Genomic DNA, 22918 nt, shown 5'->3' on the forward strand with positions numbered 1-22918 from the left:
TTTTTTTTTTTTTTTTTGCGGTACGCGGGCCTCTCACTGTTGTGGCCTCTCCCGCTGCGGAGCACAGGCTCCGGACGCGCAGGCTCAGCGCCCATGGCTCACCGGCCCAGCCGCTCCGCGGCACGTGGGATCTTCCCAGACCGGGGCACAAACCCGTGTCGCCTGCATTGGCAGGCGGACTCTCAACCACTGCGCCACCAGGGAAGCCCTAATGAACATCTTTGTACACTTATTTTGAGCTTAAAAGTGAAGAGTTCTCTTGGAAAGATTTATATTAATGAAATTACAAGGTCAAAGAGAACGAATATTTTAAATAATGAAAAATAATACCAAATTGTCTTCCAAAAATGCTCTTCCATTTTTTTAATCAATTATTTTCTCACCAATAGTGTATGAGAGTACCCTTTTCTCTATACCCTCACTCAAAGTGGATATTAACAATCTCTTTTAGATTAGCTCAGTGCTTTGTGACCACCTAGAGGGGTGGGATAAGGAGGGTGGGAGGGAAGCGCAAGAAGGAGCACATATGGTGACATATGTATACATATAGCTGATTCACTTTGTTATACAGCAGAAACTGACACAACATTGCAAAGCAGTTATACTCCAATAAAGATGTTTAAAAAAAAAAATCTTTTAATTTTTGCCAGTCTAGTACCACCCAACATGGTATCTTATTGCTGTTTTATTTTGCCTTTCTCTAATCATTAGGTTTAATTTTATTCATGTTTCTTCAGTGAATTTCCTAATCCAACTGTTTCTCATTAATTTCTATATGCCTCAGTTTCCTTAGCTGTTCCCCTTAGCTGAATATTCTTGTGAAGTAACTGTTATGAAAATACTCATTTATTAAACATTCTTCTGCGTGGGTCACTATCTTTTCTAAGAAAAATAATAGATAAAAAAATAAAAATACAGCTGACTCTTGAAAAACGCTGGGGTTAGGGACACCAACCCACTCAGTAGAAAACCTGTGTATAACTTCACAGTCGGGCCTCCATATTGAAAGTTCCGCATCCACAGATTCAATCAACCTGATTGTGTAGTACTGTAGTGTTTATTATTTTAAAAAATCCACTTATAAGTGGACTGACACAGTTCAAACCTCTGTTGTTCAAAGATCAACTAGGGCTTTTCAAAATTTTCATTCCTGTATTTGGTATTCTATTTTTGTTTATGTACTTTAAAAATTTGCTTTTTCTCCAGTCACATGGCAACACTGTATACATTGTATTTCAACTAGCAATAACAATACATATACTTCAGGGAGAAATTCAGTGGAACTACGTATGTTCTATTACTATAAAATGTACCTTTGTCCATAGTGTTCCCCTAGCACAGTTTCCCTAGCACAAAGGTATTAAATAAAACCAGCATTATTTCAAAAAGTGTTATGAGACAGAAACGTAACTTTATCCTCTATATTAGACCGGTAATATAGCATAACCCTCTCAATAAATACATATGGGCAGATGTTCCTGGAATCTTACATAAAAGTGTGGTACTATGTATATGGCCCAGAATTGCCAAAGCGATCCTGACGAAAAAGAACAAAGCTGGGGCATAACCCTTCCAGACTTCAGACTATATTACAAAGCTACAGTAATCAAAACACTGTGGTATTGGCACAAAAACAGACTTAGAGATCAATGGAACAGAATAGAGAGCACAGAAATAAACCCACGCACCTATGGTCAATTAATCTATAACAAAGGAAGCAATAATATAAAATGGAGAAAGCAAGTGGTGTTGGGAAAGCTGGACAGGCTCACATAATTCAATGAAATTAGAACAATCTCTCACACCATATACAAAAATAAACTCAGAATGGTTTAAAGACCTAAGTATAAGACATGACACCATAAAACTCCTAGAAGAGAACATAGGCAAAACATTCTCAGACATAAATAGTAGTAATATTTTTTTGATCAGTCTCCCAAGGCAAAAGAAATAAAAGCAAAAATAAACAAATGGAACCCAATCAAACTCAAAAGCTTTTTCACAGCAAAGGAAATCATCAACAAAACAAAAAGACAACCTAAAGAATGAGAAAAAATATTTGCAAATGATGCAACCGACAAGGGCTTAATTTCCAAAATATACAAACAGCTCATACAACTCAATATAAAAACAAACAAACAAACAACCTAATCAAAAAATTGGCAGAAGACCTAAATAGATGTTTCTCCAAAGAATACATACACATGGCCAATGGGTATATGAACAGATGCTCAATTACATTACTAATTATTAGAGAAATGCAAATCAAAACCACAATGAAATATCACATCACATTGGTCAGAATGGCCATCATCAAAAAGTCTACAAATAATAAATGCCAGAGAGGGTGTGGAGAAAAGGGAACCCTCCTATACTGTTAATGGGAATGTAAATTGATGCAGCCCCTACGGAAAACAGTATGGAGGTTCCTTAAAAAACTAAAAATAGAGCTACCATGTGATCCAGTAATCCCCCTCCAAGGCATATATCCAGAAAAGATGAAAACTCTAATTCAAAAAGATACATGCACCCCATTGTTCATAGCAGCATTGTTTATAATAGCCAGGACATGGAAACAATCCAAGTGCCCATCAACAGGTGATTGGGGGCTTCGCTGGTGGTGCAGTGGTTGAGAATCCATCTGCCAATGCAGGGGACACAGGTTCGAGCCCTAGTCCAGGAAGATCCCACATGCCACGGAGCAACTAAGCCTGTGCACCACAACTACTGAGCCTGTGCTCTAGCGCCCATGAGCCACAACTACTGAGCCTTTGCACCACAGCTACTGAAGCCCGCGTGCCTAGAGCCCGTGCTCCGCAACAAGAGAAGCCACCGCAATGAGAAGCCCACGCACCACAACAAAGATCCAATGCAGCCAAAAATAAATATTTTTTTAAAAAAAGTTATCCAAAAGATAAACTTAAAAAAACAAAAAAAACCCAGGTGATTGGCATAAGAAGATGTGATGTGTATATATATATATATATATATATATATATACACACAATGGAATATTACTCAGCCATAAAAAAGAATGAAATATTGCCATTTGCAGCAACATGAATGAAACTAGAGATTATTATACTGTATGGTATCACTTATACATGGAATCTAAAAATAATACAAATGACTCTATATACAAAACAGAAACAGACTCACAGACAAAGAAAACAAATGGTTACTAAAGGGGAGAGGGAGGGAGGGAGGGATGAAGAGGAGTATGGGATTAACAGATTAAAAACTACTATACATACAATAGATAAGCAACAAGGATTTACTGTATAGCACAGGAAATTATATGTAATATCTTATAATAACCTATTCTGGAATATAATCTGAAAAAAAAAAACCCAACTGAGTCACTTTGCTGTTCACCTGAAATTAACACAATATTGTTAATCAACTATACTTTAATTTTAAAAAAAAGTGTGATACATTCTTCCTTGGTAGAGGACATGAAGATAATCATAATAGCTAACATATATTGGGTGCTTACTGCATGCCAGGCTCTGTTCCATGTGCTTCACATGTGTTAATACAAATTTCATCATGAGATAGGTAGTTATCATCTCCATTTTAGTTATGAGGAAATGAAACCACATAAGTTAAATAACTTGCTTGAGTAGGTCTTACAGCAAGAAAGTGGCAGAGCCTTGATTCAAACTCAGGCTAACTGGTTCAAGAGCCCTACTCACAGCCACACTGCTGGGCTTACATGAACCGTGTTTGGTTAAAATAGTAACATGGAAAAGGAACTATAAGAAGAAGGACATGGACAAGGAGAGAAAAGAAGGAAGTGAGGGGTAAGAGGACAAGAAAGAAAAAATAATAAAGCTGAAGGACAAAAAGAAGATGGAGATAGGAAAGAAAGAAATGGGGAAAATTGCCCTCTGACCCTCTCATGCCATCAACCCAGTGGCCAACTAAACAGGGCTCACATCAGCACCAATGAAATGCACTGCATTGTGGGCTTGGTGTTCCTCATGCTCTCTAGCCTTTGGCTCAGCCACTCTTTCCACCCACATCCAGACATACTTCTTTCATCTTGGGAACACTGTCCTGGCATCTCCCTTGCTGTGCTTCAAAGATTCACAAAAATTGTAGAGATGTGGATTCTTATAAAGAAAGATGGGATTGACTGTAGTCCATCATATGATTTGTGTTTTTAGGTGTAACACAAGCTGGTGGCCAAATATTTACAAAGTGTGCCCTTAAAAAATTCTAGAAAAAACATTGAGAAATTTGGATTTTGATTTCATGTTCTCCCTGATTCATTAGACTCAATCTTGAGCACAGTAAAAAAAATACTGGGGATTATTCTCTGACAGTGGTTCTCAACTAGGGGTGGTTTTCCCCCCGCCCAGAGAACATTTGGTGATGTCCAGATACATTTTTGGTTATCACAACTGGAATGGGGGCAGGGGAAGGGATTATACCACTGACATCTAGTGGGAAGAGGCCAGGGATGCTACTAAGAACAGCCCCTTGCATTGAAGAACTATCCAGCTCAAAATGTCAACAGTACCAATGTTGAGAGCCCCTGGTAGGTAAGGCAACACTACCCAGGTCAGGTTGAAATTCCTCTCTGGCGGCATGGGAATTTGTCCCCTAAGGAAAATACAGAGGTAATTGGAACTTTTCTTTCCAGCCAAACTCTATCTTTTCCTTCCAACTCCTTCCTGTCTGGCCTAAGGCCAGGCCATTCATGAAAAAAAAAAAAAAAAAAATTGGTGCAAAACAGAAATAGTATAAAGGTCCAAGCCAAAATATTTGGGTGCAGTTTCTTGCCAGAGTTTTCTACCTCAGGTCATGAAATATTTTGCAGAAGGATTTTGTGAATGATGTTATTTGGGTGTTTCTTTATAAAGCCATGGATTTAAATGAAACTGAGCAGGTATTGTTGGGATAATGATAAAAGAAAAGAAAGGAAAACCTTTCTACTGAATCTATCTAAGGAATAATTATTACTCAGTAATTAGTATTACCCAAATACTAGGATATTTGGATGAATATTCCTTAAGATAACGTACTTTACAGGTTTGATTAGTCCCTTTTTATGTGTTGATTAATGATAATGTGATATATTTAGAGAGTCTAAGAAAATGAGTATTTAATAATATATTTGAGATTTATATGCTATATAAAATTTTATGTACCAGATACTCTGCTTAAACCTATGTACATTGTCTCATGTAAACCTCATATACCCATTTAGCAGATGTAGAAACTGAAGTCTCAAAAAGGTGAACTTATCTGCCCAAACTTACAGCTAGTAAGAAGTATATCAGAATTTGAATTCATGTTCTCTGACTCCGACCAAATCTAGCATTATTTTACAACATGATTCTCCTTATCTCATTATACCTGCTCCCAAGATCATTCAAAGAATGAACTATAGCCCTATTGGTAATGTTTAAATACAGCATCAAATAAATCAATGTAAAAATTATATATATGTGTGTGTTTTATATATATATAATTGTATATATATGTATGTGTGTGTGTGTATATATATATATATATATATATATATATATGTTATGTTCATTATAAAACACTCCAAAATAAAATTTTAAAAATAAATGAGATAAAAAACAAGTGAAAGTAACAGTTATAAAATTGTATTCCTGTACCCCAATGGATCATCATTTGTATACTTCCTGGGGTTTTCTCACCACTTTGGAGACCACTAGAGCAATGGGGTCAGTTCTTCTTTGCTATATGTGTTAACTAAGAGACCTGGTCTATTAGTGCGTCTTCAGAGACTCCATTTAGAAATGACTTTTTGTCAGATCAATATTAGATACCAAACCCAGTTCAGATCTACATTTAAAACCAAGTGACACAACTTGAAAATAACAGGAGAATAGTATGTTCATTCATGAGAGAAGAACATGAAGAGTATGGCGGGAAGGGGACTTCTGCCCCATTATCATCACCAAGATAAAAGTACAGTGTGAACTGTTGGTGGAAATGTAAATTGGTGCAGCCACTGTGGAAAACGGTCTGGAGGTTTCTCAAAAACTAAAAATAGAGCTACCATATGATCCAGCAATTCCACTCCTGGGTATATATCTGAAAAAAACAAAAACACTAATTTGAAAAGATACATGCACCCCAGTGTTCATAGCAGCTTATTTACAATAGCCAAGACATGGAAGTAAACTAAGTGTCTATCAACAGATAAATGGATAAAGAAAATGTCATATATATATATATACACACATATATATGTATAAACACACACACATATACACAACGGAATACTACTTAGCCATAAAAAAGGAATGAAATTTTGCCATTTGTGGCAACATGGATGGACTTGGAGGGCATTTTGCTCAGTGAAATAAGTCAGACAGAGAAAGACAAATACTGAATGTTAGAACTTATAGGTGGAATCTAAAAAATACAACAAGCTAGTGAATATAACAAAAAAGAAGCAGGCTCACAGATACAGAGGCCAAACTCGTGGATACCAGTGGGGAGAGGGAAGGAGGGAGAGGCAATATAGGAGCAGGGGACTAAGAGGTACAAACTATTCGGCATAAAATAAGCTACAAGGATATTTTGAACAATACGGGGAATATAGCCCATATTTTATAATAACTATAAATGGTGTATAATCTTTAAAAATTGTGAATCACTATATTGTACACCTGTAAATTATATAATATTGTACATCAACTGTACTTCAATTAAAAATATATATATATATATGGAGAGAGAGAGAGTATGGCAAAGCAGATCCACAGCACACAAGATCAAAAGCTTCCCAACACTTCATAACAAAGAACTTTATCTCAGAGTCCCAAGGAAATAGGCTTACAGTTCTTCTCCAGTGCTTCTTCTATAATAATCACTCAATAAAGTACATACTAGGGTCAGTGAAAATGTAAAACTATTCTACTACAGAGGAAGGAAATCTTGGGGACATGAATTATATGCAAGAAGGCAAATTCTAAACATACCATTTAGTTACTTTATTTAATTTGACTTAAGATGTCACTAAAGCGTCTATAATTTTCTCCACTTTCACTTCTTACCAATACCCATGCTTCTACACTTTGTGCACACAGAACTCTGTATTAGGCCTGGGATTAAGGTCAGGTGAACAAAACATCAAAATTCTAAATTATCACAGAGAAGTTTGGTTTTTAGCTTTCTTGGGATTGTGGAAATAATATCCATTCTGTCTTGTTTCTCCATGACTTACCTTCACATTTAGGCAAGACAAGACTTCATTTAATTCCCTGATGTCTGAGTGAAAATATTCCTTTGATCCCCACTCCAGGAAATCTCCCATCAGCAGAACATCTTCTTGTTTTCATGTCTGCTCTGGTTAAATTGCTTCCTGTCAAAGTATAATGTTCCTATCTGGCTATGCTGCAGGCGTCATTGTCCTTAGAATCTTCAACTTTTTAGAAATGAAAGAGATATCAGAATATATTGGATATAATTTTTCATCTCAATTAATAGATGATTTAATGGCTACATGTCCTATTTAATTTTTAAAAATGGGGAATTTAATGTGAGAATTCTCAGGCATCTAATTACATAAAGGACAAGAATGCATTGGGCCTCGGGGTCGTGGATTTAAAAGTTGTTTCTGTCATTCTGCTGTACTTCTGTGTCTGCTTCTTTTTTCTGTCTATTGGCTATTTCTACCACTCATATCAAATTGAGGAAGCTGGCCACAAACCAGATGTAGGTTTGTAGACTCTCAATTGCATCAGTGTCGGCCACCAAAAGGAGGCTGATATTAATTTTTTGGTTCCAGTTCTGAAATTCCTTGTGAAAAAAACTAATATGGGCCCCACTGGATCAATCAACATTATCCATGGGCAGGGTTGGAGTTTATGAATTTGGTGATTAGTAGTGTGGTACCACTGTAACCATATAGATGATGGAGTTGAAGAGGGTATGTGGCAGAATAAAGTATCTGTATCTACCATGAAATACTTTAATCCAAGCCTTACATGATGAAAATGTAAGATGATGAAAATGAGGCTCAGAAAAGTAGGTGGACCAAGGCTAGTAAGAGAGCTAGAAGTGGATTCCAGGTTTCCTGAGTGCCAGGCTTGTGTTCTCTTATTCAACAGACATTTACCAAGCATTCACTACGTGCCAGAACTGCTGCTTTCAGGTGATCAGGGTGGTTACAACAGTGAACAGCCATGGAAGTTCTTGTCCTCACTCTACTGCTTCTTAGATCAAACAGATTGTCTTCTGATCACCCTTCTTCTAAGGAGCCTAGTTTGTTGTTTTTGTTTTTTTTAAATCACTGCCCCTAATCTTCCTGATTGAAAACTCAAGAAAATATCCCATTCTCTCTGCCTCGTCATTGCTTTCCCACATGCCAACTGATTCTGATATTAGCTTTTCTAAAATCCACACAAAGAGTGATTGCTCTGAGACACACCCAGTCATAAGATACATATTTAACATACACAAGGCTTTCAAAGGGGTAGATGTTTTCATCATATAGCAGGCACATTGTAAGTAGAGAGAAAAAAACACCTTTAGCTAGTAGTTACAATGCCCCATTTACTACTTTTCCTCAAGGGAGGAACATTTATATGTACAATTGCAAATTCTTTGGGAATGGCAAGAAGGAAAGAATATATAGGAATAGACAGTACATCGAGTCTTGGTCTGTAGTCAGACCACACTTTCCATTTGCCAGCTCTGTGACCTTCAGAAGTTCACTTAACTTCTCTGTGCCTTAGTTTTCTGATTTATAAAATAAGAACGGGGACTAGATAATCTCTATTGAAATTATTTATAATTTCTAATCTTACTATGTTCTGAAAAAGACTGGAGAAGACAATGAAAAATAAAATCCATTCCAGTTTCAAAATTCCACACTTTCACGATAGCAAGTGGTTTCCCTCTGCTTTGAAAAGGTGAAATAGTGCTTGCATTTTACCGTTTCTACACAGATCCTAAATGATCTAATTTATGTTAATTAAATCAGCCAGATTTATTTGAAAACAAGATGACTTTGTTTCCCAGTGCTAGCATTATAATGGATTGCTGCTGTGATTTTAAAAATATCTATTTAGGTAGCCAAAAACATCTCACACTGGTGTTACATGGAAAAATACCATCCCTCCAAATGGTTTCTTTTGCCCCTTCCCATGTTAGAAGGCTAAGATGTGGTATGAATATATAATTCATAACACAGAGTTCTCCACACATTTCATTCCATGAAAATCTAAGAAAAGAGCAATGGAGAGGAAAGGCATTTCATTTTTGTTCACTGGATGTCTCCAGTATGCCTACCTGATTAGTTTTTTTAGGCCTGCTTTAATTCCATTACCTGGACACATAGGTCAGTACATATTTTTTGGTCTGATATCAGAACACTTTCTTATTAAATGCTATTTAAAAAAATGATCTTGGATCCAGCATTTCCACACTGCCTTGCATTCCCTTGACTACTGGAGATGGCTGTGCCTTGATGGGCCCTGGAAGGGACAGCATGTGAAATGTGCCAGTTCCCAGAAACAGCATACAGTCTCTGTGGCCGGATTCTGGATAGGCATTCCTGGAAGCAACCACTCAGGAGTGCTACTTTTAGCAACAATAGCAGCTAAGATATGATGAACGAGTCAGAACATTGTGCTGTATCTTTTCTAAGTCTCTTGAATGAGCCACTGTTTGTGGGTGCTTACTGAGCTGATAGCTGAACACTAGTCTTCATGGAACATAACCGTTAGTGCTTTCCCACTCAAAAGTCACCACAGAGCAAACCTTCTGGAGTGTCATCTTGGCAATGGGCATGAAAAACCTTAAAAATCCACATAACTTATCTGAGTAACTCTACCTCTTAAGAATTTGTCCTAAGGAAATAAGTGTGTAGTGCAGTGGCTGATACATAGGAAACATGCAATAAATGTTAGCTGTTATGATAAAGAAAGTTATCACAGCATGATTTATAATGGTGGAAACTTAGATTAAGCCTAAATGCACAAGACAAGGAGATTGATGAAATAAATGGTATATGTTTATATAATATACTACTTGGCAGCCCTTAAAAAGTACGTCAGCGGGTTCCAAATTTTGGTGTGCATCAGAATGGCCCAAGGAACCTGTTAAAAATAAAGGTTCCCAGGTCACATCTAAACTATTCTAACAATAACTGGAAACTTCAATAGGTAAGACAGAAGTTAGGCTTCAATAGGTAAGACAGAAGTTAGTTTTATAGCAGGAATATTAATTTTGTTTAAAGTATTATTATTTATGTCAAAGACCTGGAGACTTTTCTTAACCAGTCTATTGCACAAATAATACATCTGTTTTTAAAGGACCCATTTAAATCCTTCAGGTCATTGAAAACAGGCCTGACTTGAAGCTATATCTCATTCAATGAAATTTTCTTGAAATGGGCATCACTATAAAATGTCTTTTTTCCAGTCCTCCAAATTATGTAATCCTCTTCTAGATAGATAGATAGATATCTCTTTAATAAATGAATAACATTTTCCTTCAAGAGCAACAGTCCATTTGGGGAAGAATTTCATATCTGGGACTCTCTTTGAATCTGCCTTCTCTGTGTGTGTTTTCGTAACATCTGTATTGGAATGAAAGGTAGTTGGAAGGCTGTGGTTGAGTATGAAAGCATTTAAATATCACCTCTGAAGGTTGCTTCAGCCCCAAGATAAACAACTGTTTATCTGTAGTTCCTTTTTTGCTCAAAGAAATACACACAGTAAGAAAATGGCCAACAGTGTTAAACTAATTAAACAAGGCCATTAGACTGAGGTGTCTTTCTTTTTTCTTTTTTGGTCTCACTGTGCATGTAACATCTTAGTTCTCCAACCAGGGATCGAACCCATGCCCCCTGCAGTGGAAGTGTGGAGTCTTAACCACTGGACTGCCAGGGAAGTCTCTGAGGTGGCTTTAATGCTTTAGTAGCTCCTGTAAGCAAACCAAAACTTAAGCTGGAATGCCTCAAGGTTAAGAAAAGGAAACCTAAGGACGACCAACCACAAACAGCCAACTTAGCTTTCCCAAATAAGGCAAACACTTAAGTTACAGCCAATCAAATAATTTCTTTACTTTGCTTCTGCCTTTTCTCTAGAAAAGTCTTTCCACTAGCTCTTTTGGTGACGCATTCCTAACCACTTCCGGTTTGTCTCTGCCTGATTTGAATCAGTTTTTGCTCAAACTCTTAAAAATGTGATATGCCTCTGTCCTCTGTTTATCTTGCAACAACGGGATGTGTTTTTTTCCTTGTGAACCATTACTTCAAAGATCAATATAATAGATTGTATTAACACTGGCGATTCCAAGGTATTCCTATTTTCGGAGATATTCCTTGCTGTTTATCATTATTGTTCCAAGCCATGGAGCTGACCCATCGGCTGACCCATCATCACTCAGTGAGTGCCGATAATTTTAGGAAGAGCGTTAAAGTCCTAATTTCTTATTCCTTCCCACACAACAACTTCCCTAATAGCAGCATTTTACAATTATGTAATGCTTATCTGCACTAGGCACTGCTCTCATCACTTCACGGAGGTATTTACATATTTAGTTCTCACCCGTAAGGTGGTACACCATGATTCATCCCCGTTTTACAGATGAAGGAATCTCACCCCAGGAAGGTTGAGGCACTTGCTCAAGGTCATACAGTCACACACACATAATCCACAAGGCTTTGAACCCAAGCATTCTGAGAGTCTTTGCATGCAACCTCTAAGCCCCAGTCTTAGGTGTACTACCTACGGCTGACTTTTGCTTCCACTACTGGAGAACCTATGGGTGGAGGAGAGAATGCAAAGTGGTAGCAGCAAGTGCCTCAGGGCCAAAAAAAGGGAGAGCTCTGAAGGCTGTAAAGTGGAACTGTGAGAAGAGAAGGGTCAGAAATTCTGCTCCCTTGGAAAAGGTATTTCATTTTTCTGAACCTCAGTTTCCTATTCTGTAAAAAGCTGATGATAATACCACATTCATTGGGTCCCTCTAGTGAAATAAGATAATGGATGCACTTTATTCACAGAGAAACCTTAGCTGCCACCTACCCCCACCCCCAGTGAAAGGCAAACAAAGAAACTTGAGATCTTTGAATTAACTAAATTGAAAAGACAGAGCTCTGAGTAGACTTTCCTTAGGAATGGAAAACAAAACAAAGCAACAAAACAAAAACTTAAAAATATCTGGCATTTGTAAACATTAATTTCTGTAATTTCAAATGTTCTTCTTACTTCTCTCTTCATTTTTTTTTTTTAAACTTTCTCTCCTCCCCTCTTTCTCCTCCCTGTTCATTTTTCCCTTTGTTTCTTAGTAGAATACTTTTTGGAAACTTCCAGCTTTGATTCAGCTAAAAGGAAAGAAGAATAAGTTTCTACTGTGGCCAGAAATCTATGGAAAGCTGAGTACCCTGAGGGACACCCCAGCTGCAAAACAAAAGCACAAAAAAAGCTGGCTGAGCTGGGAGATGAATGTTCTAGAGGGAGGAAGAATGGGGATGATTAAAAATTGCAGATTCTTTCCAGTCTGGGATTGACTTTCCTAAGTTCTACTTTGCTTGTATAGTTGGTTTATTTTACTAGAAAGTGGTCCTTTGCGTAGACCATCTTATATTACCTTTTGTATTCCTGTAGAATCATTTAAGTTGTTTCAGGCACATGTGTCTCATTTGCCATCCAAATTGCTGGTTGGAATAGCAAAATGCATCTTTTCCTTTGGTTCTAACTCTGTATGTAAACAGGAAAGAACTGTGCTTTGGTGTCAAAGAGCCCTGGGTTGAACTTCAGCTCCCTACTTATTAGATCACCTTGGGCAAATTATTTAACTTCTTTAACTTTCTTCATTTGGAAAGTGGGCATAAGAATAGTAACAGCCATGTAGGTTTGTTTGAGATAATATATGTAAAGCACTAGCACAGGAGTGGAGCCCAAGAACTATTCATTATATGGTAGCTCCAATGATTATTTTTCAGTCTATTTTTCTTTCTCCCACAAATGCCTAAGTACTCAGTTTAGGAAGATTTTGTCAGGTGAACTATATGAATGAAAAAAAAGATATACCATTAGTCAGGGCAAAAGATATATCATAATAAAAGGCTTACTTCTTTCCAGGGGTTTGAAGAGTTTTCATGTTCTATAAAACCAGAAGGGACTTCCCCGGTGGCGCAGTGGTTAAGAATCCACCTGCCAATGCAGGGGACACGGGTTCGATCACTGGCCCGGGAAGATCCAACATGCCGCAGAGCAACTAAGCCCGTGAGACACAACTACTGAGTCTGTGCTATAGATCCTGTGAGCCACAACTACTGAGACTGCATGCCACAACTACTGAAGCCCGCACACCTAGAGCCCGTGCTCCGCAGCAAGAGAAGCCACGGCAATGAGAAGCCTGCGCACCGCAACGAAGAGTAGCCCCCACTCGCCACAACTAGAGAAAGCCCGCATGCAGCAACAAAGACCCAACGCAGCCAAAAATAAATAAATAAAATAGAAAACCAGAAAAAGAAACATAGAGACATGAAAGTAAATACAAAGTGATATCCTTCATAGTTGTCATCATGGTTAAGATATCTTATTTACATAAATAATTTTTCTTTTGGCCTCACCGCACGGCTTGTGGGATCTTAGTTCCCCAGCCAGGGATGGAACCCGGGGCCCTAGCAGTGGAGGTGCAGAGTCCTAACCACTGGACCGGGAATTCCCTACATAAATAATTTTTGATTGTATTAACTATACTAGTAGAATGCCATATTATTTGATAAGTAAAAAAAACAAAACAAAACAGGGCTTGGTTTCCATGAAACTAAAAAAACTAAGTTAAAACAGAACAATTCATTTCAGTCTTAAAGATTAAAAGAATACTTAGATTCCTCCCCCTGAATTAGCAGGTTTTGGGGTGGATGAGGCTACCTAGCAGGTACCTTTCTGCCTCTAAGTGACTTGTTAATATTTTATATATTATGAAATAACAAGTCACTTAGAATTAAAATAACTATTTTTATGTATATGCCATGCATGAGGCACCTGGGATTAAAACACGAGCAAGCCACACCTGTAACCTTGGAAAATAAAGATGATTGCAAATGTATTAAGTTTACCTGGAAATTGTGCTTTTGAGGAATGTGGTTGTGCTTTTTTGTGCTTATTACAAGGCTAGAGTGGGATCAATCTGATCATTCCTACCGTATCCTGGTTGTAGAACTCTGTGCCCATATGTATTTCCCAGGTTGCTGGTTTACTAGGTTAGGCGGATCTTTATTTTCCATCTTGTGAATGACACTCAAAATTTATGCCCCAGAGTCAGAAGCTTGGGTGAGCCATTTGCTAGGGCCCTGAAAACCACCTTTCTCTGTCACACAAGCAGTTGTTGTAATCAAATTGGCTCCATGCCTAGAGCAAGCTGTGTGACTCAGTGACAGTTGCAATCAGAGCATGGAGTTGGAGACAAAGAAGTCACAGATCAGGAAATCACAGTGACGATGGCCAGTGGGATTGGATGGTTTTATACGAGTGGAGATTTTTTTGTTAAAGAATTTTTTTCTTGGGATTGGATGGTTTTATACGAGTGGAGATTTTTTTGTTAAAGAATTTTTTTCTTTAAATATCATTCATCAAAGACACATTTAATCCTGTTACTTTTGCATGAGATTTAAAAAAAATTTTGTCCTAGTAATACTCTGTTCAACACTGCAAGTGATTCTATACTAAGGGAGAGCTCCAAATATTGTAACAACCATTCAGCATTTCCAGTGATTTTAGATCCATGCTTGGTAAGGGTATATATGCCTACTCTCACTTGAATTAGATCCCCCCCCACCTTTTTTTTTTTGCGGTACGCGGGCCTCTCACTGTTGTGGCCTCTCCTGTTGCGGAGCACAGGCTCCAGACGCGCAGGCTCAGCGGCCATGGCTCACGGGCCCGGACACTCCACGGCATGTGGGATCTTCCCGGACCGGGGCACGAACCCGTGTCCCCTGCATCGGCAGGCGGACTCTCAACCACTGCGCCATCAGGGAAGCCCTAGATCCCCCTTTTTAAAAAAATATTTATTTATTTATTTGGCTGTGCTGGGTTTTAGTTGTGGCACTTGGGATCTAGTTCCCTGACCAGGGATCGAACCCGGGCCCCCTGCATTGGGAGTGCGGAGTCTTAACCACTGGACCATCAGGGAAGTTCCTAGATCCACTTTTTTTTTTTTTTGCGGTACGCAGGCCTCTCACTGCTGTGGCCTCTCCTGTTGTGGAGCACAGGCTCCTGACGCGCAGGCTCAGCTGCCATGGCTCACGGGCCCGGCCACTCCACAGCATGTGGGATCTTCCCAGACCGGGGCACGAACCCGCGTCCCCTGCATCGGCAGGCGGACTCTCAACCACTGCGCCACCACGGAAGCCCCTTAGATCCACTTTTTGAAGACACTTTGATTTTAACATCCACCCCAGGCTAGATCCAATTCAATCTAGGGAAGAGAGAATTAATTTCCAAGCGAATTCTTAAATCAGAAGTTCTCAAATACTTTGAAATTCACAACATGTATAGTTTGTTGAAAAATGGTCAAGCATTTAACTTTTATATCTCTCAATCTAATTATTAATTATTATAAATGTACATGACAAATGATAATAAAGATATAAATTTGTAACTATTGGTCAACTTTAAGGGGAAGGTGTAAAAAATTGAGGAAGGACAAATAAGGGTGGGAAGTTGTGGTGGTCACAATTATTTATTATTTTTTTTCTTTTATAATATCAGTTATATAGGTGGAGAAACAAGGTGGAGATACTCTGGTGTCACCAGAGGCATCATCCTTAATTTTGGTTGGGTAGAACTGCTGTCCTACAGGGTAAGGATGAGTATAACTTGGAAACAATAACAGAGAAAGGTGCTGGATTCTGAAATTATACCTTCACATAAACTTCAAATATTGGACGTAGGGGAGCAACTCTTTCACATTGTACTTGATATGCTCTTGCTGTGAAATGCTTTTACAGCACCTCAACATGGAATACTAGGATTCTGTATGAGGCAGATTGCAAAAGCCATTGAAAAAAGGCCTGGGGAATTGTGATACAATTTCAGATAGATGTAATTGTATGAAGATTAGCCCGCATCACACCAACATGAATAGATATTACTTGGGGAAAGAATTGGACAGACCACTGTGTGTGATTTAGTTGACCAAATTCCTGAAATGAACAGACTTGTATGTTTGGATCACGATGTATGTGTGAGTAGATCTACATATATAGATCCACTATGTGTGATTGGATCACTATGTCAGGATCTCCCACCTCAAGAAATGTATACAATAATAAAACCATAATTCAAAAAGATACATGCATCCTTATGTTCATAGCAGCACTATTCACAATAGCCAAGACATGGAAACAACCTAAATGTCCATCAACAGATGAATGGATAAAGAAGATGTGGTACATATATGCAATGGAATACTACTCAACCAAAAAAAATGAAACAATGCCATTTGCAGCAACATGGATGCAACTAGAGATTACCATACTAAGTGAAGTAAGTCAGAAAGAGAAAGACAAATACCATATGATATCACATATATGTAGAATCTGAAAGATGACACAAATGAACCTATCTACAAAACAGAAACAGACTCACAGACATAGAGAACAGACTTGTGGTTACCAAGGGGGAGAGGCTGGGGGAGGAAAGGATTGGGAGTTTGGGATTAGCAGATGCAAACTAGTATATATAAGATGGATAAACAACAAGGTCCTACTGTATAGCACAGGGAACTATATTCACTATCCTGTGATAAACCATAATGGAAAAGAATATAAAAAGGAATGTGTATATATATATGTATGACTGAATCACTTTGCTGTACAGCAGAAGTTAACACAACATTGTAATTCAACAATACTTCAGTTAAAAGAAAGAAAGAAATGTATACAATAATAGATTTTATTTTTCTTCTTTCCCCAAAGAATTTTGTTTTTGTAATGGGTCATTGTTTGAATATGGAAATTTTGTATTTTTTAGGAAAATACCTGTCTGCATGGAGCAATGTCTGTCTGTGGAAATAACTGTCATCAATATCATCTGCAGAATGGTCATTCAACAAATATTTGTTGAGGACCTATTATGTTCTAGGTGCTTCTCCTGGGTCTTGGGATACAATGATGAACGAAATAGAGATGCCTGACCTCATGGAATTTACATTTTAGTGTGAGATGACTGACAATAAATACCAAACTTGATAAAGAAATATATAGTGTGGAAAAATAAAGCAATACAGCAGCGTAAAGGGAATCAGGAGTGCTGGGGGGAGAGTGTTGCAATCTTTAACAGAGTCATCAGGCTAGGCCTCATTGAGAAGGTAACATGTGAGCAAAGACTCGAAGTGAGAGTCAGACATGCAGCTTCTACAGGAAGAGCGTTTCTAGGAAGAGGGAACAGTGAGTGCAAAGGTCCTAAGGTCAGTATTTTTCACAAGGCTCACTGTCTTCTTTATCCAAGGAGAATGGCATTCTACTCATGGAGAGGATATTGTATTCCACTTTATGGGACTGGGAGAGAGAGACACTTTTTCCCAGCTTTCTATTCGAGGTTCATAACTCCTAATGCCTCAAACATCTGTGATTTTTGGCTCAGAAAGTGACTATGACCAGTCTTGGCCATATTTTATGGCTCTCGCCTGCCTCCTTGAACATGTATAGCATAGGGAACCAACTCAATTACGGGTATTAATTTTTTTTTCTGTTAGACTAAACAGCTTGGGAGGGAACAATTGTTGCTAATCATCTGTATTTGTCAACTATAAGATGAATGTACAGTAAGGATAACTGTTGTCTCCCCAGAAATTGAACTGGTGAATTTGACAGCATCATAACTACATAGTAAATGAATGGTATGGGACACACAGACACACAGGCGCACATACACACACACACACACACACACACATTTTCACTATGTGACATTTTGCTCCAAAACCTATTCTCTGAAGATATAAGTGGCTTCCAGGTAAAATTTGAGAGATATAAATAAACATTTCTTTTTTTTTTGAATTTTTGAATTTTATTATATTTTTTTATACAGCAGGTTCTTATTAGTTATCCATTTTATACATATTAGTGTATACATGTCAATTCCAATTAGGAAATTCATCACCCTGCCACTTTCCCCCACTTGGTGTCCATACGTTTGTTCTCTACATCTGTGTCTCAATTTCTGCCCTGCAAACCGGTTCATCTGTACCATTTTTCTAGGTTCCACATAGATGCATTAATATACAATATTTGTTTTTCTCTTTCTGACTTACTTCCCTCTGTATGACAGTCTCTAGATTCATCCACATCTCTACAAATGACCCAATTTCATTCCTTTTTATGGCTGAGAAATATTCCATTGTATATATGTACCACATCTTTATCCATTCATCTGTCAATGGGCATTTAGGTGGCTTCATGACCTGGCTATTGTAAATAGGGCTGCAATGAACATTGGGGTGCATGTGTCTTTTTGAATTATAAATAAACATTTCATAACATCTTTAAAAAATAGAAAATGAAGAAAAAAAAAAAACCCTATTCTTTGGTATTCTTCAAAGTACATGTGTTGTACCTTATTGACCAAATAGTCAATAAGGAATTTTAGATGCAAGATATGCTCTTTCATACCATATGATAAACTCTAAAATAAACCATTTCTGTGACATTGTGACAAACTGGGACCCTGCATATATAGCATGTACACACGTATATATGTGTATGCACGTGTGCACATACACGTATAAGGTAAAAAAAAAAAGATATTCATTCCAGTGTAGGAAATGTAAATAAAAGTAAAATAAATGCACACATATCCCTTACCCAGACAAAAATACATTATTAAGCCCACCACAGAGATCATTAACAAATGTTTATTAGGGACCTACTGTTGGTGGATACGGTGGCAAGGGCCTTGTTCCATTGCAGAACTTGTTCCAAGCAGAATCAATTCTGCTTCTGGGGGAGCCCACTATAACAATAGCAACTGTAACCACCATCATGTGCTGAGTGCTTATTACTTCCAAGCAATGTGCCAAGTGCATGTACTTGCATTATTGTATTACTGCAATATTGCATCATTCAACCCTACTCAGGACTATTACTATCAACAGATGAGAAAAGAAGGGCTCAAAGAAGTTAAGAAACTTGTGCAAGACCTCAGAGCTAGTAAATTCTAGATCCAGGATTTGAAACCAGGTATTGTTTCTAAGGCCAATAGGCTTCACCCCTGAGGTATGTTGCTTGAAAAGGGTCTAAGAAATAGTGGGAGAATACTGGAGTCAGAGGACACCCAGGCTTAAATCTTATTTCTGTCTCTTATGTGGCCACAGACAAGGTATTTAACCTTTGAGACTCAAAGGTTAGTAGTATAGACACTAATATCTATACTATAGTATCTATAGTACTATAGTATCTATAAGTATCTATAGTTACTGATATCTATAGTACTAGTATCTAATGGTATAGATAATATTATCTTCTTTCCCAAATTGTCATAAGATTAGAGATAATGTGTGCCTGCCACAAGGTCACTATTCAATAAATGACAGTTTGATTTAACTGTTATCTCTGAGTTTAATCAGAGTCATCAAGGAAGAATGCTGAATGCTATGTCTAACTCAGAGAGCACCTGACTTTTCCTTTTCTCATTAACCAGGGCTTCCGGTTGGCTACTTGATAACTTGTCCCTAGAATCAAGTGTAACCATTTCTAAAGGAAAGAAGACCAGGGAGTACATGCTCCTTTTGCACAACTTGGAAAAGGAAGCCCATTTATTTAATTTACACCAGAGCTTTTGGTATAAAGTCTTCCTATGGAGGAAACAGCCAACAAGTTAATATCCCAAAGAGAAAGAAACAATTTAGCCAATTCATGAACTAAGGCTGTAGTTACAGTATACACTTTTAGCCAAAGAGAGTAATTTGTTAGCTTAATTAACACCAAGGTTACTAGAGAAAGTGCTGTTTAAGGATAAGTCAAACCATAAATTATAAACTTGAAATTCAGAGATTGGGATGCTCAGAGATGTTAGGATTTACATAGGGGACTTTGCAATAAAGACAGAAAATCAAGCCTGAAACAAGTTATTATCCTGAACTATAGAAGTATAAACAGGATCCTAATTAATGAGTATTATAGTAATTTTTTAAGGAAATAATATGGTAACAGAGCTGGAAGGGATTTTAGAGCTCATTTATTCACACTCCTCTTTCTTTTTGTTTTTTTAGGTGTGGAAACCGAAAACTGAAAAAAGAAAGGAAATGCTATGGTCAGTTCCATACACTACAGTAAAATATGTCTCATCTTGATTTTCTCCTGGATGAGGTGATAGGGCTTAGTGAAAAGCATAGTTTGTAAAGGTTCTTAAAGTCAGGGGCCATGCTAAGTTTAGATTTCGTTCTTGCTTATGTAATTTTCCTTGTGTTTTCAATTATTTATACAAATATATTATTTATATATGTCTGGAACTTGTGCTTTTAGCACTCAATAAGCAGGAATAATTTATACGACTACGGAGTGCTTCCTGTCCTTACCTTTCAGAGCTTGTTCTTTTGCATTGTTAATTAATTGTTATAGTTCAGCCTTGGGCAACTTCCTTTCCCAGCAGTCTTGTCGTAATACATAACTAGCCAGAGAGAGCTGTGTTAGGATCTACCTTTATCTTCATACTCAGATTCTGAAATCCAGGTTAATGATCCTGTTAGCTATTTCCCTAGTACAGCCAACTACTGGGGAGGCGGGGCGGGGGCAGGGTGCGGTCATAGCATGACCCAGCAGATCACGTGTCTTCAGCAGAGGAGAACATACTGAAAGAGAAAACAGGCTGCCAGTCCTAAACTGAATTTGTCTCTGCTTCAAGTTTCTTCTTTACCTCTGCTTTTTTGTTGCTGTTATTTGGTTTCTTAAAAATCAAGTTTTTGGGCTTCCCTCGTGGCGCAGTGGTTGAGAGTCCGCCTGCCGATGCAGGGGACACGGGTTCGTGCCCCGGGCCGGGTAGATCCCACATGCCGCGGAGCGGCTGGGCCCGTGAGCCATGGCCGCTGAGCCTGCGCGTCCGGAGCCTGTGCTCCGCGAGAGGCCCGCGTACCGCAAAACAAACAAACAAACAAAATCAAGTTCTTGACATACTCTTTCCTCTACCGTCCCTCATCCCCTTTTTTCCTTCTGCTGCCTTGCATTGACCTCAAGTACCTACATCATCCTGGCTCATGGCCACAGGTCTGGATTCTACCACCAGAAATGATTCCTGATTTTTGCCTCTCTCCCTACACTGCTCACTTCCCAGTGTCTGACCCTCCTCATCCACGGTTCTCACCTTGCCTTGGATTTATGAGGTTCTTGCTCTGTAACCCACAGGAATGAGTGACAATTGCTGAGAAGAGCCAATACGCAGGTACCCCAGATTGGCTCGGATGTCAAGAGGACTCGGCAGGTCTGGGGCTGGGCAAGGTGGCAGCACAGCCCCTGCTGTGCCCCTTGCCTTCACTGCCTCCTCAGCATTTTCCAGAGCAAATGGAAAGAGGTCCTTGGTTGTTTCTCCCTGAGCCTGAAGGATTAGCTCTCTAATCAGTTTTTGGAAGAGTAAATACAGTGAGATACACAAACTTTCCCTCCATGGAAAGGCAAGACAAAGGTGAGATAGGCTGTCTTTTTCTGCTACTGTCACTCAAAGGCATGTGGCCCTTGCTCAGGCCCTAGAGCAAGGTCTTTCCCAGATTCTATCTCTTTGATGGAATCACCAGGTAAACAGCCCACTCACAGGCCATTTAATCTGAAGGCAAGAAACTACCTTACCATACTCTTAGGTATTTGTGAGGATATAGACCAAATACACCATTGAATTGACATGAGAGGATTACTGTGATATAAACAAAATAATTCTTAGGAAAAAGGGCCACTGAGTAAAATTTCTCTTTCCTTTTCTCAGCATTGTCAGCAATTTGTTTTCTACTTCACAGTATGGTACATTGTGGTCAATCATAATATTAGGTGTCACAATACACTGAATGAAGGCTTGATGGGTGGATGAAGGAGCATCTCAGTGAAAGATGTGAAACTCTCGAGACCTGAGATTGTTCATGCTGGGAACTCCTTTTGGTACCTTATATACGTATCGGGAGCCCTGACAGCATCTTTAAAGGCTTAAGGAATTCACCTGGGGATGCACCTAGTTCCATGAGACTGATTGGCGGCAGCATCGACTGCCTGGAGCCTCCTTTTGGGGGCTATTTGTTCTCTAGCACACTTCCGTGGATAGACGCCAGAAGGTTCTGGTGTACTGTGGGGCCAACTAGGTGGCCAGGGAACTCCACCCAATCCTAGCTGATTAGGCCAAGTAGGCAGTAGCTAACTGTGTTAAAGGTGAAGGAGAGGATTCTGAGAAAGATACTATAAATGCCCCGGGGCAGAGAGTTGTCATAAATTCATCTGGCTTCAAAGTGTGTGTTAGCTCCATATTTAAAACGTCTTAAATTTTCAGAGTGACTTGTCTTTATTGTAAACAATGCAAAAAGTACAGATGAATGACAGTACTGCCCCCACCTGTGTGACACCCTATTCCCACACCTCGAGTAAGCACAGCTAGGAGTTTCTTGTTTATCTTTTCAGGAGTGTTTAATGCATGGATAATTGGTATATCGAATGGGGTGAAATTAAAAAAAAGTAGCTTTCTTCTTCCCCTAAGCCAAGCCCTTCAAACTCACCCTACAGATCTTTCTGCACAGCCCTGGGACAATACATCAGGCAGGTCCTGTAGCTTTTCCAAATATGTCTAGATGTTAAAAAACAGTCTGTTATTTTTAAATGTATTTAAAAGGGCAATCTGATCAAAATCGAAAGTTCCTTCTTACATCTAGTTTAAAATCTCTCACTCTTCCTGGGGCTTAGGCCTAAGCCTTGTTCAGAAACCTGCAGGGAGAAAGAGGA

General features: G+C 38.6%; 1 long non-coding RNA gene and 1 other non-coding gene across 2 annotated transcripts in view; one reads left to right on the plus strand and one right to left on the minus strand.

Moving 5' to 3' along the window:
• Window positions 1-22918, plus strand: part of LOC132596858 (uncharacterized) — a 152553-nt gene that overhangs the window by 20682 nt on the left and 108953 nt on the right. Inside the window, exon 2 of the long non-coding RNA XR_009563049.1 lies at window positions 20221-20261. This is a non-coding gene — a long non-coding RNA (uncharacterized lncRNA). The remainder of the gene's footprint in view (window positions 1-20220; window positions 20262-22918) is intronic.
• TRNAG-CCC (transfer RNA glycine (anticodon CCC)) lies at window positions 15069-15141 on the minus strand. Its single transcript has one exon. It is a non-coding gene; the product is annotated as a tRNA-Gly (tRNA).

The sequence above is a fragment of the Globicephala melas genome, chromosome 2 (genome assembly GCF_963455315.2).
Source record: "Globicephala melas chromosome 2, mGloMel1.2, whole genome shotgun sequence".
NCBI lineage: Eukaryota > Metazoa > Chordata > Mammalia > Artiodactyla > Delphinidae > Globicephala > Globicephala melas.